Genomic DNA, 20074 nt, shown 5'->3' with positions numbered 1-20074 from the left:
CCCTGATGGCTGCTGCTTCTCCTATCTTGCCTGCATTTATTTGAATCTATGTATTGAAAATGTCATACTGAGCAGAAAGCAATACTTCTCATCATAAACAAAAGGTAGGTAAGAGAAAGTTAAAGCTGGCGGGCTGTGGGGGTCTGGATACATCCTAGCCCCTCTGAGTCTTCCTCTTGCTCCTGGTCTGGACATCAGCTCGTGGTCTGGGGAAACTCACAACACTGGCAGCATACTGAGCCTCTCATATGGGCTAGCACTTCTTTTTTTTTTTTTTTTCCGCCAAAATTTATTTATTTCTTGCACTTGAAGTATTCCTCGATGACATCCTTGGCCTGAGATTCTTTGCCATAGTCCTTAACCACTACGCAACTGCAACCAACCACCTTCCATGGTTTCTCCTCTCGATCAATTTTACAGAGGCCTACCCATTCACCTAGTTTCTTGTTGTCATCAACCTTTATCAGGTTGATTTGGTGCTCCACCAGCTTGGCATACATGGGCTCATCACAGTTGGATGCGAGCACACAGAGATGGGCTTGGCGCTTGTCTAAGGCTTTGGCAGCTTCGCGTATGCCACGTGCTAGGCCATCGTGGATGAGGGCGGTCTTCAGCACCTCTTGTAGAGCAGTGTTGACGTCCATTACACCTCCAGCAGCTATGCCTTCCTCGGCCATGGCGGTGAATCACGGGTGACGCCGAATCTTGAACGCACCCGAGCTTCCGCCTCCGTGCAAGTCGGCAGCGGCAGGGGAAAAAGGGGGCTAGCACTTCTTAACGGAAGCACAGCATCCCCTAGAACCAGGAAACACAGAATCCCCTAGAACCAGGATACACACCCTAAACTTCAGTGGTGCTAGTCTAGAGCCCCCTTGTGTTTTCTGCTTAACACAACAGGAAATCCACACCTATGGCCCCTTCTCTGACTACACGTTCTAGGTGTCTGCAGCTCCCTCCGGCATGCTCTTGCTCCCACACCAAGGCCCAGTCAGGCCCACTCAATAGGCTCGTCCTCATAAGCCCCACATCTACCCGCCAGGTTAATGTTGGCTCATGTGCAATAACAGGCAGACCAGGCTGATGTGACCCAAATGATTTCCAAAGGCATCAGCATCATGGACAGGAAAAGCGACAGGTCACGTAAAACCATGAAAGGCAGCCTGGTTCTTGGTGGTGCACAGATTGGACACCCCGGTGACCTTGAGACACAGCAGGCGTTTTGCCTGGTTCTCAGACACTAGGCTCCCGACAGGAGACCGCAGCCTTCCATAGATTTGTGGACCTCAGTCACTTAAGGACAACACCCCAAGCCCCTCCACAGGTAGAGGATGTGACCACTGGTCATGTAACCTCAAGACAGATCTCTGTTTTAATGAGGTCCCTAAAGGCCTGAAGGGCTTAGCCAATAAGCTTTCCTTCCCAGACGCTCCTCCCTGCAAAAGATATTAAACCTCAGGTCCACCCTGAGAAGAGGGGTTTGGTTTTACTCACTCCACCAGTCTCCACCATGACAATAAATACTTTAAAACCATGGACTGTCTCTTTTCATTAAAATCTGCCCATGGGGAGCAACGGAGAAGGCCTTCACCTAAAGAGCCAGCCGTTTAATCTCCCACAGAAGGCCTCTCAGCACTCCCAGCCATAGCCTCCACCAAGCCAAGCCAAGGACTCCTCCCCTTGGGATCCAGTCAGAGCGCCCCCTCCTTTCCCCCTCAGCTCTGGGCTATTTCTCAGCTCTTCCAAGGCTCCCAGCGGTGCCTGAGAACCAGATCGCTGTCTCTGGGACTTCAGACTGCACTCCCCTACCCCCGGAGCGGTGTCCCATGGCTTACCTTAGCCCTGCACCTGCCTGGTGCCTGAGTGGGGTAAATGCAGTAAAAACTCCCACGTCCCCGCCTCCCGGAGCAGCCTGAGCCCTGTGCTGGAACGGACTCAGAACCCAACCCCCTTTAACCCTACAAGGATAGAGGTTATCGGCTTGGTGGTATGGCTGTCAAGAGACCACGGGGATGAGGGTTGGGGGACAGGGGGTGGAAAGCCCATGTTCACCAGCTGTCAGTTAAGGCTTTTGGCTTTGGCAGGTCTACCAGTGCTGCTGTGGCTGCCTCCTCCCGGCTTCCAGTAACCCACCATTCTGTTGTCACTGTCCTCCTATGTTGAGAGAATTCTGGAGAAAGAGAGATGACTAGGTCAATGGCATCCAGTTCAGCCTGGAGAGATGGCTCCGAATTCCCAATCCTGGTATTCCTCTATACTGGGGCATAGAACCTTCACAGGACCAAGGGCCTTTCCTCCCATTGATGACCTACTAGGCCATCCTCTTCTACATATACAGCTAGAGCCACAAGTTCTACCATGTGTTTTCTTTGATTGGTGGTTTAGAGTTACAGAGACAAAGTTCGGAGGAGAGACTGAAGGAACAACCATCCAGAGACTGCCCCACTTGGGGATCCATCCCATAAACTACCACCAAACCCAGACACTATGGAAGATGCCAACAAGAGCCTGCTGACAGGAGCCTGATATAGCTGTCTCTTGAGGGCCTATGCCAGTACCTGGCAAATACAGAAGTGGATGCTCACAATCATCCATTGGATGATGGAGCACAAGGTCCCCAAGGAAGGAGCTAGAGAAAGTATCCAAGGAGCTAAAGGGGTCTGAAGTCCCATAGGAGGAATATCAATATGAACTAACCAGTACCCACAGAGCTCCCAGGGACTAAACCACCAATCAAAGAAAACACATGTAACCATAATCTTTTCCTTTCTTTCTTTCTTTCTTTCTTTCTTTCTTTCTTTCTTTCTTTCTTTCTTTCTTTCTTTCTTTCTTTCTTTCTTTCTTTCTTTCTTTCTTTCTTTCTTTCTTTCTTTCTTTCTTTCTTCTTCTTCTTCTTTTTTTTTTTTTTTCGAGACAGGGTTTCTCTGTGTAGCCCTGGCTCTCCTGGAACTCACTCTGTAGACCAGGCTGGCCTCGAACTTAGAAAACCACCTGCCTCTGCCTCCCAAGTGCTGGGATTATAGGCATGCGCCACCATGCCCGGCTTATGTAACTACATTCTTAAAGGCAAGATCTCATACAAAATCATATAGGCTTCATGAAGTAAAGATCTCTCTCTTTCTATAAGGACACTTCCTTATTAGGTATAGTTGGGATGCAGCTCACGATGCATGTTCCTTCACAGTCTTGACAGATTATTATAGCCGATTTCTCTGAGGATTGGATACTCTAGCTTATACATTGTGAATCATTAACGCATGAAGTCTTTTCTTTATTTAATCACACATTTTAGTGTGCGTGCAAATGAAACTATGGGTTGATATGAAGTGATTAGATGGATGCTGTCTTGGGGCCAGGGTGATAGTTTAGTGAAGAGATATGAGCTTCAATCCCCAGAATCCTAGCAAAGCCTGGCATGTTAGAATGCATGCCTATGTTCTGAGGGCTTCTGTGAGGACACGGAAGAATTCCCAGGAGCTTGCGAGCAAGAAAGCCTGGACTCTGTGACAGAAAGAGATGAGGCCCTCTGTCAACCAAGGTGAAAGACAAGGGCTGACATCAGAGACTGTCCTTTGACCTTCAACATGTATGGTGGCACATATATCTGTACCCACCTATCTGAACACATGTGTAAACACATTGTACATACAGATACATACATATATTACATACATACTTACATATGTACATACATATGTACATACATACATGCACAAAAAAGGGGGAGGGGGGAGAGGGAAGGAGAGAGGAGAGAGGGAAAGAGAGAGAGGGATGGAGAAGATAGTATCTTGAATCTAGAATATTACTACTGACTTCCCTTCTGGCCCTTCGGTTCCATACAGATTTGTGTTATATTATTTGTAAAAACTTTATAATAAGCTTTTCAATTGATCTTGTTATTTTGAGATGAATACAGATACATATATAGAGCTTTCAAAGACAATAAACAAAGATATCTCATGTACTGGCTTTCTCCAAAGTTAACATCTGGCAAGCTATAGAGTCCAATGCTCCAACTGGATATTCGTTGACATTGTCACGGTTAAGATACAGGACATGTCGATCACTGCAAACGTCCATCAGAGCCAGCTCACTCCGCTCCCATCTCACCACCTCTTTAGCCCCTGAAAAGCTCTAATGCCTTTTCCACCTCTATAACATTTTTCATTTTATGAGTATTGCATAAGTGCAGTCATGCGATCAGTAAATTTTAGTTCCTTTTTACTCTGACCTTTATAGTTCCAAGGCTTCTATGATGGAACTATCCCAGTCCTGGATCATCGTTTAGGATTCTACTTTGACTGCTCTCATTGAATCTCTTTATTAGCCTTACATGATATTTTCCTGGATTATCATTTTGCCTAACTGGGCACGTCTGTCTGCACAGCTGTTTTTGTGGCTACCTCCGTCCTGCTGTATGCCTGTGCACACAAGCACCGTCTGCTGGAATCCCTCCTTCCTTGGTGTGACTGAGGGACAGACATCTGAGCCCCTTGCTTTCCCTTGTTTTTGCTACTGTCCAAAATATTTCCCTAGTGCGTCTACAGACACTGTAAAGCTCTAAGTCCTAACCATCAAGCACGAATTACTACACTGAAAGGGAGAAGAGAAATCTATTACATTAGCCCTTGGCTTTTCTTGGTGCTTCTAACTGTATGTTCCAGGGGTCTTTATTTAACTGAGACTTCTGTTTAGAGACTTTGTGCAGTTACTCTTTTAGGAGATTCTCTGGTAATAAGCTATGTTAGCTTTCCTTTACCTAAAAACACCATGATTTCTTCTTCATCCCTCCAAGGAGTGGTAAGGGCTCTCCTCTGGTTACAGACCATTATCGTCTCTTTTGTCCTCATATATTAGTATAGTGGTAAGTTCTTTTGGGCCTCTTGGAAAGGCACTGGTCCTATTTATAAAAGTGCTGTCTTCATGGGCTCATGTAGTCTAATTACCTCCTGGGGACCCACTGTCTACACCATCTGTACCGGCTGGTTTTGTGTCAACTTGACACAAGCTGGAGTTGTCACAGAGAAAGGAGCCTCCCTTGAGGAAATGCCTCCATGAGCTCCAGCTGTAAGGCATTTTCTCAATTGGTGATCAAGAGTGGGAGGGCCCATTGTGGGTGGTACCATTTCTAGGCTGGTAGTCTTGGATTCTATAAGAGAGCAGGCTGAGCAAGCCAGGGGAAGGAAGCCAGTAAAGAACATCCCTTCATGGCCTCTGCATCAGCTCCTGCTTCCTGACCTGCTTTGAGTTCCAGTCCTGACTTCCTTTGGTAATGAACAGCAATGTGGAAGTGCAAGCGAAATAAACTCTTTTCTCCTCAACTTGCTTCTTGGTCATGATGTTTTGTGCAGGAATAGAAACCCTGACTAAGACACCATCTCATTGGAGAGCAGGGTTTCAACATGAAATCGAGGGAGATACAAGTCCTTCTCATGGGTGGGATGGGGCTACAGTCTTCCTGCAGTGTTTGTCAGGAGGAGAACAGTGGTTGTTGGCAGGTTTTCTGTCTTGCTAGGCTTCCCATCTTCTGCCTTTTAGCTGGAGAGAGCAGCCTTTCCAGGTGAGGTGAGTTATTTGCTCATTCATTCATTCATTCATTCATTCACTCACTCATTCGTTTCACCGAATCTGTTTGTATTTTTGGATGACCTTTTCATCTGGGCTATGGTTCTGAAGGAAATCCTAAGGGCTTTGTGGTTCGTAGCTCACCTATCTCCCCTTTCCTCTCTGCAGGAAAGGCACTCTTCCATGGAGTTTATCCTCCATTGATGGATGGATGGAGACGGCATGCAGCTGTTGAATTCACAAACGACTCTCATGTTATCTAGAGGAGAAGGGTCCCCTTGCCCTCGTTAGTGATCAACACTGTTACCACCTAAGTGCATTTATGGAGAACTCTTTGCACACAAAGCTGTTAGGAAGGAAGGAAGGAAGGAAGGGAGGGAGGGAGGGAGGGAGGGAGGGAGGGAGAGAGAGAGAGAGAGAGAGAGAGAGAGAGAGAGAGAGAGAGAGAGAGAGAGAGAGAGAGAGAAAGGAAAAGAAAGAAAGACCAAATGCTACTTCTCACCAACATATTTAAGAAGGTTTAGTCTTGGTTATGGTTTTAAAAAAAAAAAACTGTCGTAAAGGTGACTAATTTTCTTTCCACATCTAAATATAAAGTCAGTGAGAGAAGCTGCTGCCCACTGTGTGACAGAGTTAACTCTGTTTAGCTATTTAGTATAGAGCATGTGGAGCAGGCAGATGATGTCCACTCCTACACCTTCCACCCACTCAAATGCCAAAAAAAAGGTCTACTTTTCACCATTTCTGAATATGGCGTCTCCAGCCATCCCGTACTTCAAGCTCCAAATCTGAACCCTTCAGTCACCACTCCCCTGCCTCTACCCACGCCAACAGGAAGACTTGTGAGCTGCACCCAGCCAAACTTGTCTCCCTGTGCAACAATGGTAGCCGCTCTGCTCACTACCTCGAGTGGATTTCCGTGTGAGCTGTGGATGGTCTGCCTGCGTCAGATCCTGTTCTATGTTTTCCCACCGCTTCGGTACCTTCTAAATCTGAAGCCACATCACCTTACTCTCCTGCTGAGCACCCACCAATGCTTTCACACCACACTTGGCATGGAAGGCCAGCATTTCCTCCAGACCTCAATGCCAGCCTGCATTGTCCTTAGCCTGTCACTTTCATGAGTCACCGCACAACTGCAGTGTACCACCCAGGCCACAGTGGCTTCTTTCTTTCCTTTGAACTTGGTCCCCTCTGTAGGACATTTGAACTTCCGGGTGGATGTACGTGTCGATATGGTAGGCTACTGGAGATGCTTTTGTATCTACTACAGCTGTTCGTACTGAGTGCGGCATTGGTCAGGATGTACAGGAACTTCTGGTGCTGTAAGAGTCATTTGGTTGCTTAGTGTTCCCCTTTTTTGCAGACAGTGATCTGTTAGGCTGTGGTGTGCCTGAAAAGAGGACTTTAAAATTCTCTTATCAGGCAAGGTGGTATGTCTCTCTGATCTTGGGAGATAGAAGCAGGAAATTCGTGAAGTTCAAAAGTCAATCTCTTCTGCCTAATGAATTTGAAGCTAACCTGGCCTAACAGGATCACCTATTACAAAACAAACATGGAATCCCTCTGACCACGATTCCTTGTAGTCCACGGTGCGATGAGAAACAAATGGGATGTGTGGTTTCTGAGATCGTCTTTGGGCTCAAAGCAGAACCAGGCCTTAGTTACAAATCAGTGCTGACCACGGAAAGGAGGGAACTGCCATTGTTTCCGGCATAGACTCTGTCTTGGCCACCTCGGCCTCAGAGTATTGGTGACTGTCTGATGTGCTGTCCTGCACCCACACCTCAGGAAGGAGTGAGTCTTTCCAAGGGAGGGAGGAAGCAAAAATCCATGCTGACAAGAACACAAGGTTTACTCCGTTTCTAAGATTAGAACAGGCCCCACAGAATAAAGATCTTTGTGTATGTGTTCCGGTCATCATCTGAAACACTCATATACAGTAAGCACATTGTTCAAAGCAAATTGCATTACCCCCAGTCCTGGCCACCATTCGCTATTTTAGAACCCTCTTTGTTTCTGTTCTGCTGAATTAATTCAGACTGTCAAAAAGCAGAGGGCATATCAGGGCCCTAAATCAAGTCATCTGTCTAGAAACTGCTTTTCAGGAATGTTCCTTTTCTCATGCTTTCTCCAACTAGTCCCCTCTGCCTTCTCCTAGTAATGAAAAGACTTCAAAGGGGATACGCTATGCGTTTCTTCTAATGGCACACAGGAAAGAGGAGGCAGCCATTTGGAAATATGCATCTCTCTGTGAATGTTGGGGGTGGGGTGAGGAGGGGAGTGGGCACAGTTGTTATCAGCTCCTGCCATTAAAGTTCCTTAATTTAAAGCTGTCTGCATTAAGGAGCAGTCTTGAGTTCTCTATCTCGCAGATAGAGGTTATTGGTGAGTCCCAGTAACTAGTATTTAAGAGAGTGATACTGAATGAGATAAAGGTGGTTTAGGAGGGATGGTACAGGACTCAGGATGGAAAATGTGTAGTCAAAGAGTAGAAGAGGGAAAAGATGCACATGTAGAGAGTGGGCAGGGCAGGGCAGGGCAGGGCAGGGCAGGGAGAAGCTTCCACTGTGGAGCCACCGGGTGACACACCTTCATTCAAGTCACTGAAGCGTCTCTCCACGGATCAAGAAGTCTAGGAAGAGGTGTGTTTCCAGCTTTCACAAGCAAGAGTCCGACCTCCAGAAGAGCACTGACGTCTACTGAGACCGTCAGCCCGGGGATTTCTCTAGCCTCGTGCTTTCAGTCATGCTGGGGTCCATCACAGGGTTCCTGACTGTGACACAGTTGATCTTTTCAGTTATTTGTCGAGGAGGCTGCACTGTGCTTCCTGGCAGAGCACATAGTGATGGCCTCTCATTCCCCAGCAGCACCTCCCTTCTTATGCTCTGACAACCAATCTGCCTCCAGGCCAAGCGCCTATGGGAGGATAATATCACCTTGACTTAGACCCTCTTCTTTAACACATTATGCTCAACACTATTAAAAATATAAATGCCTAAGAGAAACAAATACACAGGTAGAAACCACTGTTGTGTTTGCTCATCCAAGCAGAGTGGGAAAACTGTTTGACAATAATTAATTGTGTACTTCAAAATATTGCATGCATGCATGTATACGTACACAAACACACCCACTCAAAAAATAAAAATAAACCTTTTTAAAAGGTATAAGCATACTTTATATTGTTATAGAAATAAATTATTCACCTCAGATTATTTTTTAAAATATACATGAAGCAAGTAAACTGAGTCTGAAAACCATATAATTTTATATAACATGGTTATCTAAAAATGTAGAGGGTTATATAAAATGCATCCATATTTGTGGTATACATGCCCATATGATATGGTGAATATATTTAATAATTTTGGAGGGTGGTTTATGTTTGAGCATCAAGTATTTGCTCTAATTGTTATGTTTTTTGTTTGCTTGGTTATGGGTTTGGTTTTTTGTTTGTTTGTTTGAGGCACAGCCTTGCTTTTATGTAGGTCTGGCTGCATACCATTTGCTAGTTACATCAGGTTGGCCTTGAATTTACAGCAATCCTCCTGCTTCCACATGTCAAATTCTGGGATTCCAGGCATTTGGCACCACATCCACCCTAATCCATAAGCTTTGGTCTAACCTGCTTATGAATAAGGAGACCATGCAGCACGCGACCTCCGTTTTATTCAAGAGGAGACATTTTGGGGGCATCAAATAACTGTTCTCTTGTTAAAGTACACATTTTTTTTTTAAAAACCTTACATCTTGTCTTTACTGACATCTCAAATAAACCCAGAGAAATAAAAAGTAGCAGACTACTGGGAAATCCCTGTCACTCTGTTAAAACTCTCAGAGGGAAAGGTTGTGGCAAACCGTAAATATGACAGCTAATTTCCACACTCCTGTCAGCTTGTGTGCGGGGGTTTCATTAACATGGGGGAACTGAACTGGGAGCCTGAAGACTGTCACTGAATTAATGAGCTTGCGTTCATTTTATGATGACAGATCCTTTAGGGCATCTAATCATGGGCCCGCGTGTTCAGAGGGAATGTCAGGCCCACAGGAAGACCCGGGCTGCGGTATGACCCAGGAGCTCTCAGCCCTCTCTGGTCTTCTTTGAATCTAATGGCTTCATTTGGTCATTTAATGAAGTGCATAGTCCAAATGACCCTCACACTTTTATTTTTTTTCCAGCATTGGGTGAGCTGTCTGCTCCCTATTCAAGCCTCTGTGACTCCCCCATCTAAGAGCCGAGGGAAAAGGGAGTACGTTCGCCACTTGGACGGAAGCCATGTTTGAAAGCATGCCCCCTGGAGAAGAGGCGTGCCATGCGATGGCAATGTAGATCAGTCAGACACTGGGCCGGAAACCGCGCTGTTTCCTGATCCGTGTTTCCGCAATCTAGAATCAGTAAACACAGAGTGCTGAACCAGCCACAGAACAGTGGGCCTTGTACTCAGCAAGGGTGAACTTGTACCAAACCACACGGGCAACAGTCATTGCAATGTAGAGAGGCCTGACTTAAAATGTAAGAAGTAGTCTGGAACCACGAGAACTGGAGAAAGGCCGCCCACATGAATAAATGAGTGTGTTACAGGAAATAGCCCTGAGTCCCATTTTAGATTAAATTCATTACACGAAAAATTGAGCTAACAAATCAAGTGCCCATTAAAAAATAATTCATTTTATGCTTCTCTTAAGTTTCTTCCCTCCTCTGGGACATTTAAAGTGCAATTGATTAAGTACTGAAGGCTGTAACCACAGCAGAACTGAAAAAAAATCTTAATTTCCTACACTCTATTTTCTTTCACATTTTTTCCCCTCAAAAACAAATACATGCTATTTGGTATTGGTGTGCCTCTGTGTGTGTGTGTGTGTGTTTAAGTAATAAAATTTATTTTAAAAAATACAGTGCAATATGTAAACTTGGCATTTTTATAAACATTTTTTCCAAAATAGATTTTATCCACAGCATCTTGAATCTGCCGCCACCACCGCTTGTGGGAGCAGGCCCGGCGTTTTTTGGTGGTTGAATCTGCACCAGCTTTTGTAGGCAAAGAAAGCTGAAGTCCAAAGAAGGGGAGTTGATGGGCCCACATGCACAGTTCTTCCTGGTACAGGTGAGCTCAAAGCCTCACACCACTTACACCACTCAGTATAGAAAAAAGAGCTCTCTAAAATTAAAGTGACAGAGGACATGACTACAAGAAAACTTTGGGCTGTGCATCACCTTGGGCCAGCACAATGAAGTACCAGAGACGGATGCAACAGAAACTTTATTTTGTCAGTTCTGGAAGCCGAAAGTGTGGTCCAGTTCTGGTGAGGGCTCCATTCTGTCATCTTCTCATGCCCTCACCTGGAGGCAAACAGCGAACTAGCTCTCCAGCCTCCTCTTATGAGGTCATGGGTCCTATTGGTGACATCATTATCTTGTAAGGGTCAGATCCCTTTGTGCCCTCACATAAAGGGTTAGAATTGTCAACATAGGGAACCTCAGGGGATTAGAACATTCAGGGCCTTGTAGGTGGTGACTGCTGAGTTGGGTTCTTGGATTCTAGAATGTTTCTACTGTTTTCAGTTAAGTCACAGGTACCCTTTTAATCCCTCAGGGCGAGGGATCATACGTACGATCACCAAACACACATGCTGGACTGGACAGCAGATAATAGTGCTAGATACAAGCAATTCTCACCTTCCTGGGTTCACCAGCAGGTACTGACTGCACGGAGTATCTGAGACAGTTAACGGTTACGTATTTCTCTGGGAAAAATTCCAATGCCGTGCTCAATTTTCTGCCTTCTGAATTCCAAAGCCAAGTTTGCAAGCCGAGTTGTATAGTACAAATCAATTCACCAGCTCCTCCAGCAGCAGTTTTCATGGTGAGAAAAGCAATTAAGATTTGGAGCAGGTGCTGCTTTGACTATTAATTATAAGCCCTGTGGAATGCAATGCAGTGATCAGGATGATTCCAGGAAACGTCTCACTTCAAATGGGAAAATGTTTTCTTGCTTTTTAAAGGGACAGTGTTCAGCAAATTTGAAGTGTAGATGTTTTAATATATGCAATATATAAAAAACTGGGCCTTTCTGAAACTTAGGTCACAAAAACCCCCCGATCGGTTCTTAATTTAATGACTCTGGGAAGAACCTGGAACTTGCAGACTCTTCTGAGCCTCCCGGTTTGAAAAATGAGATAAAAAACAAAATGAAATGGAAAACAATGAAATAGAATTCAGGCAGCGGAAATGCTGAGAGAAAAAGTCTATTCTATTTTCCCTTACAGGTGTGCCTCAAGGGTATTCTCAGATCCCAAGGGATGCAGGGAACACAGGATGGAGACTGGGCGCCATGAGATAATGGGCGTGACCGCTTCTCCACTGCGGGTGCTACTTTAGCTCCTAATGGCACCTCACAGTTGAGTGTGTATGGACCACCCTCAGCATACCCCTTGCTAATCAGTCCAGCATCTTCATTACACACCCTGCCTCTTCATTGCATCTCTGGAACAAGTTAAAATACAGCACTTCCAATCAGGCAAGAGAGAGAGCCTCAAACACAGACAGACATGAACACAAAACTCAGGTCACACAGAGTCTGTCAGCAAGCCATACCCTAATTCACAACAAACTGGAGCAGATGAAACCAGGGAGAGCAAGGGGCACAACAGAAGCACAGCCGGGGAAATGGCAGCATGAAGATTGTTTTCAGAGGGAACAGGAGACCACATACTCCTGGAGCCAATAAAACAGCTTGAAAGCATGACGATGGGAGGTTTTGGAAATTAAAACCATAATTATTCAAAAGGTGTGCTAAAAGAACTGGCAGATGTTAGGCACGATAGGCTGGAGAACAGAGCTATTGTCTGAAATGATAGGCAGACAGACAGGGGAGTAAAAGTTTTCGAGACTGGATCCCCAAAGTGTAGCATCTATCAAAAGAAGGGAATGGACAGAACTAACAGAAAAAAAAAATCTTCAAGAGACCAGAACGGTTCTTGAGCAGAGTTATACCATCAATGGATTCTATTTCATTTCTACTTTTAAAAATTAAGCATAGCAGTAATGGCAGTAAGTGGATTCCATTCATCTGATGAATACTGATACACGGGAGAAAGTCCCATCAGCCCGGAGCTGCAGCATCCTTCTTACTAGAGTTATAATCATGGCAAAGCAGGCTTAAGAAGATTGAGAAATCGCATGCTAACAAAACCCCTCAAGTGTAGCATTAATGTCAGGCAAAATGGAATCCAAGGGGAAAGAAGAAAATAAAAGGCATATTTCATTGTGAAAAGATGCAGCAGTCTAGGAAATCCTAACAGGAATCTACAGGCTGCCAATATGTCACCTGAGCTATGTAAATAAAGATGGCACAGCACAAAGGAAAATATGCAAATTTATTGCCAACTGAAATAGGTATATAGAATGCAAAAGGCACAGTTAATACACTTAATCTACTGGTCATAATTATCAGCCATAGGATATTATTTAAATATAAAAGGGTACAGATATAAGTGCATAATTTTAAGTACACAAATTATTTTAGTTGTCTTCTTCTTTTTGTTTGTTTAAACATAGTAAGTAAGTAAATTCTGAAGTTCCCAGGCAATCACAAATTAGATGGGTCACATTTACCACTCACACACACAATAGAATTAAGATTAAAGAGCAGAAAAATAAAAAAATTAAATTTAACTGAAGTTCAAGAACTCTAAAACATTTCTAGCTAAAATTAAAGTCAAAAGTACCATTTAGATATTACAGTAGCTCTGTGCTGTGACAAAGCTATCCAAGATCCATGTGAAGGGAGGAATGGGCTGGGGGATGTCTATCAGCTAAAACAGACCTTGCTTTGCGTGCCTGTGGCTCTGGATTTGATGCTCAGAACAGTTAAAACCAAACAAGCCAATAAGAGGACAGATTGATGTTGGCTCATGGTTACTGAGCTCTCAGGCTGTGGTCTTTTGACTCCATTGATTTTGGACTTGTGCTACCACAGGCACCAGGGCAAGGTGCCCATGTAAAACAAAACTGCTTTTCTAATGCTGTTTGAGGAGATGGGGGTGGGGGTTGTGTGTGAGGGTAGGGATGAGGAGAAGAGGGGAGGGAGAAGAAGCAGGGGGAGAGGACGGGGACAGAAGGGCCAGGACCCCAAGACATCTTTCAAGGTCATTTTGCAGGAACCAGTAACTTTCTTCTGCCTAGGATCTCCTACAGTGCCTACTGCCTTCCAAGAGTCCCACAAAGCCTTTAGGGATGCTTATGGTCCTCCAACAGACACAGTGAGCAGAGCACACAGAAGGATCTGCCAATGGAGGAGAATATCTAGACCTACACAGTCATTTTGTAAGAAAACGCAGAATTCTTTAGTATCCAGGGCCTGAAACCTGATTCAAATGGCTCATCCAAGTAGAGGAACATACTGACCCTGTATAAAGTCCAGGGTAGGCTTCAGATATTTTTGGACCTCCAAGAATATCTGAAGACTTGTTATTATTCTTGTTATTATCTATTCTTTTTCCCCCTCTATGTCTTCCTCGTTTTCAGCATGTTACCTGCGGTGCACAGAAGGAATTCTCCTTGTAAAGAGTCCCTGGCTCACTTCAGTGTGCCAGTTTGGAACATAGAGTGAACTGTTCCGTTTAAAATCCAAACAGTAATGCCTAAACAAAACTTTCATTCTAGAAGCAGAAAGGATGGCAAATAAAACCCTAACACAGGTAAACCAAGCAAGAAGCACCAGAAAAGGAAAGAGCAGCAGCAGCCAAGAAAACAAAATGTCTCTAACTCAGATGATGGCTAAGAGAACACCTTTAGCAAGCCTCAGAGAACCGGGCAAAACCATGCATGATGACAAGTGAAGGCCTTGAAAACTAGAAGAGGGTATGTTTGGTGACTTTGCCTAGAGTAGAATACTAAAAGAGAAAGAAAAACAGAGGAGATAATTTTCTGTGAAGATCCAAATAAATTAATCTTAAAAGATAATATAGGAGCACTCTTACGAAGCACACTCAAGTGCCTCGTGAGGCATTCTCATGCTTGCATGCATGCACACATGCACGCAGATTTGTTTTTAAGTGTCTTACAAATGATGTTTGGTTCAGAACTGTGGCTCCTGAAAACTCTCAAGAGATGCTTCCAATATTTCATTAACTACCCTGAGTGTAAAGATATCGTTCCTAATGCCTTTCATGGATTGCCTTATTTATCATACGGATTAAAGAAATTCATATAAACGGACTCCTGCAACTGATAAGGAAACACCGTAAAGAATACAGACTCAAGATTTATATACAAAGGTATTTTTTTTATTTGTTGGTAATTACCAATTAACAGTTTTCCATAAACAAAACCTATTCTTATTAGAAGAAAAATCCTTAGGAACATTCTAGTAAGAAAAATTTGGGGCTGAAGAGAAAGCTCAGAGGTTATGAATCCTTGCTGTTCTTTCAGAGAAGCAGAGTTTGATTCTTAGCCCTAGGAGACTGGGCAGCTCACCACTGCTTGTAACTCCAGCTCCAGGGGATCTGATGCCTTCTTTAGACTTCCACTGACAACGCCTACCACCCTATCCCTCCCACTCACCCGAGGCGTACACACACACACACACACACACACAAATACAAAATAAATCTTAAAGAAAAGAAAAACTCAGGCCACAAAAGGAAAACTTTATCACTCACAAAAGGCAGACTTGATTGAGTAAGCTGACAGCCCGAGCTCCCGAATACAATGTTTAGGCATCCTCTGATCCCTCTAAAGCTCTGGGCTTCGTCTCTTGCCAAGCTAGTCATCTGCGTGGGAGAACCTCCTCTTTATAGAAGGCGGAAGCTCCTCATGTCTAAGAAGTTTGAGGATGGGGTCCAGAGTCCTCTGGGCTGAGCTGTTAGACTGGCTCGGCAGTTTCTCTGGGTGTTGTCGCACCCCACACAGCAAACTGCTTCAGTGTCCTCGAGAAAGCAAAGACCTCTGACTTTTGACAAGTCTCAAATGACATTCTCAGATTTTCTGTTCTCCATCAACTGCATGTTATCCAGAGAGATGCAGCATGGCTCAGAAGCCACCCCCAGGGACAATACGATTGTCTAATAAGAGTTGGGTTGGCTGCCTATCTTCCTTCTCCCTGTCAGGTCAGCTATCTTGAACACTAGTGATGAGTGCAGGCTAAGAAACATTGCAGTTGTAAGGAGTAGAGTTACCTAAGCTTGGAGCAGTCCTGTCACTTCCTGCCCAGAGTCACACTGTCAGCTGCATCCAGGAAATGGCCCCATCCACCTTTGATCATCAGCCCCAGTTGCTGCTCCTCGGATACCAAATCTGACTTTAGAGCCCACTGACTTCAGTTAAAAACACATCAGTGGTGACTTTTTTTTTTCAAATATTCAGGGACAGGTTCTCAGGAGCTAACCCAGCGGACCTAGAACTTATTTATCATCATCCTCCTGCCTCAGCCTCTGGAGTGCTAGAGTTGCAGATGTGAGCCTCTGCGCTCAGTTATCACTAATGACTTCAAAACAAAACAAAACAAAACAAAACAAAACAAAACAAATCACAATGCGCTTAGCCTCCATTAGAATTCCTTGGAGACCTCTAAACAGTGGGGATTCAGCGCTAGTACACTGAGAACAAAGGTTTCCTTAGAATGGCTATGTGCAGCTGACCTTTGTTTTGTTGTGTTTTATTGTTTTGTTGTTGTTGTTTGTTCCTTACCAGTTGATCCCCCCTCATGCTTCAAAGTTTTGGGTTCTTCCTCATCTGTTTTCCCCACTTTCTTCTTGAATCCCATCTTGAGCTTTTGTCAAACTGAACATCCACAATATCCTTTTTGGTAAAAGCGTTCATTTACATTTTCATTCCTCCCTTGTACCATGGACAAATCACTTCTGAATAGAGGTCCCTTCCTTGAACCATTTACTCTCAGTTCCTCAGAGTCTTTTCGCCAGCCTGATCTCCCCCAGGCAGCATTTTCTGGGACCAAAGAGGCAGCAGAAGAGAGCCAGAGAGAAGGCCAGGTAGCAAGCGCAGCACGATGCCCCAGGGAACACATGGTTGACCTAAGCAAGGGAAGGGGCCAGCCGGTAAACTGGCAAGTGTCCGGTACCACTGCAGGGAACAGCTGCTAGGCAGCTCTCCTCATTGGGGCCAGGTGGGAGTGCGGACTTACTGGTGCCAGAGCTCTCAATTTTTTAAGGGGAAGCCAGGAATATCTCTGTTATCAGAAGCATAGCCGGCTGCCCAGACCCTGTAAATTCGTCAGCGGAAGATTTGGAAACCTGTAAGAGATAATTACTCACTGCTGCTTGAATCTTTGAGCTCCAAGAACACTGCTATCACCCACCTGGGGAACGCCTCCCTCCCACCCCCTCCATCCCCAAACAAAGAAAGCAGATGGAAGCCCAATCAATAGCTTTCTCAGCACCCCTACTCTTGTCCTCTCTTCTAACCAAACCCCCTTCCTCATCCCTCCCCGCTTCCATTCAGTCCTACATTCATCACCCACCCCATTCCCGTCCATACTTTTCCCCAGAATGCACTTCGTGGCAACAGCTGGCATCCTGTAGAGACTGTGTCTGGGCATAGTGTTAAGTCCTTGACGAGCTCTCTCGGGGAGTCCTCATGCTGACCACGACAGCTAGATGACAAGACTGAGCAAGTAAACACACAAAATGCCCAAAAGGTATTGCTCCCCCCCCCCCGAAACTTGAAATTAACTGAGCATGAAGAGTTTTGTCAGGTGGCCCTGCTCAGGATAGGAAAGTGAGTTCTTTGGAGATGGGCCAAAGTTACTCCACTAGGAAATAGGTATGAGGAATGGTAACCCAAAACTCTTGCTTACTTACCAGGTATATGGAGAAAAAGTTGAATCTTGATTGAACAAAGCAATTATAAGAAATATTTATCAGGCATCCTGAGGAATTCGAACAGAGTACATAACTGATAACATTGAAAAAATAAAGATGAAGATGGAACTGTTATTCTTTTTTTTCTTCCAAAATTCTTGTTTTACTCCTTAGAGATACGGAAACAAGTTGAGATATTTACAAATGAAACCATATGACCTGAGGGAGGTATGCCTTAAGAGCACCACCAAGTACAAGTGAGATTGGCTGTAAACTCACCTCTGGTGAGCCTGGATGGTGGGTATTCATACCAGTAGCTCATGTTACCTCTCAACCTATACATTCATGCAGATTTTAAATATAGCATGGAGAGTAAAACAACACATCTGTTATATAAATGCAATTTGCAACTAAGAGATATTTTCACGAAACAGATAAATTCCATAAGTCTGCATTGGTCAAAGTCGGGTCCAAGTATTCTTGAGAATTAACATTTTCTTTGGATTAGGTACATGCAATTGTCAAATCTGAGAAACACCAAATGCTACTTGCTGTCAAAAACACATGAGTATAACCAAAATACTCCAAGTATTTAAGGGCATTGTGAAACTTTTTCTTTTTTTCAATGTTAAACACAATCAAGGTTGCCAGGCCCTGGAGTGTGATTGAAATCCTAGAACTCAGGAGCATGGCAAGAAGCTAGCCTGGGCTACCTGACAGGACGTTATCAGAAAAGGGGGTAGGTGGGGAAGATAAAGTGTTTCTGCTATTGTTATTTTTAGATTATTTTTTTCTCTTTTCATTTCTGTAGGTGGGAATGAGGTTTCCAGACCATGCATGTGGACAGACATACATGCTTTTAGTGGGAAAAATCTCAAAGCCTTGCTTTATAAAATAGGGTTGCCCTGTGTAAATGTAAATGTCACTTTGATTTCCTCAGAGGAAGGGAAGAGATAAAAGCTGTACCCGAGCTTTACAAATACTTGGCTTTAACTGAACCCAGAGTATCTCTCTGCCTAGGCCTGGAAGCTTCTAGCCTCTGTCTGCTAACCTGAATCTGTCTGCTAAACCAGGCCTGGAATGTTTCAGCCTCTAAGACTTAACTGCTGAATAAGGTCACTCTTCCTAGCTCCTGCTGAACTCTGGCTGGCTGGTTTGGCTCCTTTCCAAGTTGACTAATTCAAACTGGCTTCTCTCAGCTTCTCACTGAATTGCTCTGCTTGGCCTCTAACTCTAACAATACCTTCTAATCTTCTGCCTTCTCATTCTCTGGCTCCTTTTGTTTTCACCTGTGAGATGTCTCTGTATAGCTGTCCCAGTAAAACTGCGCACACACACTCTCTCTCTGTCTCTCTGTCTCTGTCTCTCTGTCTCTGTCTCTCTGTCTCTCTGTCTCTGTCTCTCTGTCTCTCTCTCAACTTCTCTCTTACGTACCCTCTCTTAACCTTTGCATGTGAGTTGGGGATATCCTATCTCTGACTCATTATGTCAAATCTTAGATGATTCATCATTTCGTCTTCCACTCAATTAGATGTCATTTTCAAAGATGGCTGCTTCCTTCTACAAAATAACTTTACCTTCATTGTTTGGGATTAAAGGTGTTTAATAAGGATGTGTCTGTATTTCAACCAGACCATGCTGTCCTCCGGGGCATGTCTGCATTCCAGCCAGATCACAAAAACCTGGAAGGTCTTTGGATATCATCCCTTGCCAGAGCATCCATGTGGCTGGATTAAAATTCCTCTATAGTCCTGGAAGTATCTTCTGAAGTAGCTTGGCAGGGCTGGGAGAACACCTTATCACCTCAAAGCACAAAACAAAGTGATGATGAAGCTGGTGAGCTCCAATGTATTCCATATGCCAGGAAGAGCTCATTATTGCAACAATTCCTAATAATAGGAGCTGGAGCTGCCCTGTTCACCTGCCAAGAATATGAAAGTGTGTGTGTGTGTGTGTGTGTGTGTGTGTGTCCAGCTTTTAAAAGTAGGAGCCATTTTGTTTTCTAAATGCTTCATATGGTGTGTGTCATAGTTAGGGTTTCTATTGCTGTGATAAACACTGTGACCAGAAGCAGAAGCCACAGAGCAACATTGCTCGCTCCTCTTGACTGTCTCAGTTTGCTTTCTTATATACCCGAGGACTATCTGCCTAGGGATAGCACCACCCACCGTGGGCTGGCCCTCCTTCATCAATCATTAATCAAGAAAATGGCTTATAGATGCCACACAGGACAAACTCACAGAGGAGTTTTCTAAATTAAGATTTCCCCATCCCAGATAAGTCTAAGTTTGTGTCATTGACAATAAACAAACAAACAAGCATCAGCCAGAATAGTGGGCATAAGCAGTGGTCTTGGGGAGGGAAAGAAGGAAGAAGACAAGGAAAAGAAGCATGTGGCTTGGAAAGCAGAGTAGAAAATAAGACAGAAAGTAAACATGGTCATCGATGTCAGGAGGAACAAAGTTATGGGTGATATTTGGTGTCATTTGTGCAGTGGAGAACAAGCCTTCCCAGCAGTGTGCCCCATGTACTGATCTCCCCATCATCAGTGGCCAAACTGGGCCCAGATTACTAGAGACCCATGGCTGGTCATCTTCACTGAGAGGACAGCTTTGTGTGAGATTCCAAAGGAGCTACAGGTGACCTCGGTGTGCCTCACAAACATGGCCATTTTTAGGGTTATGTGATC

General features: G+C 44.5%; 1 pseudogene; it reads right to left on the bottom strand.

The window, feature by feature from the left end:
* Positions 1-281: 281 nt before the first annotated feature.
* On the bottom strand, positions 282-751 carry Rps12-ps24 (annotated as a pseudogene).
* Between the last annotated feature and the right edge of the window lie 19323 nt (positions 752-20074).

Source organism: Mus musculus, chromosome 8 (assembly GCF_000001635.26).
Source record: "Mus musculus strain C57BL/6J chromosome 8, GRCm38.p6 C57BL/6J".
In the NCBI taxonomy this organism is placed as follows: domain Eukaryota; kingdom Metazoa; phylum Chordata; class Mammalia; order Rodentia; family Muridae; genus Mus; species Mus musculus.
This window is presented reverse-complemented; position numbering and strand designations above follow the sequence as displayed.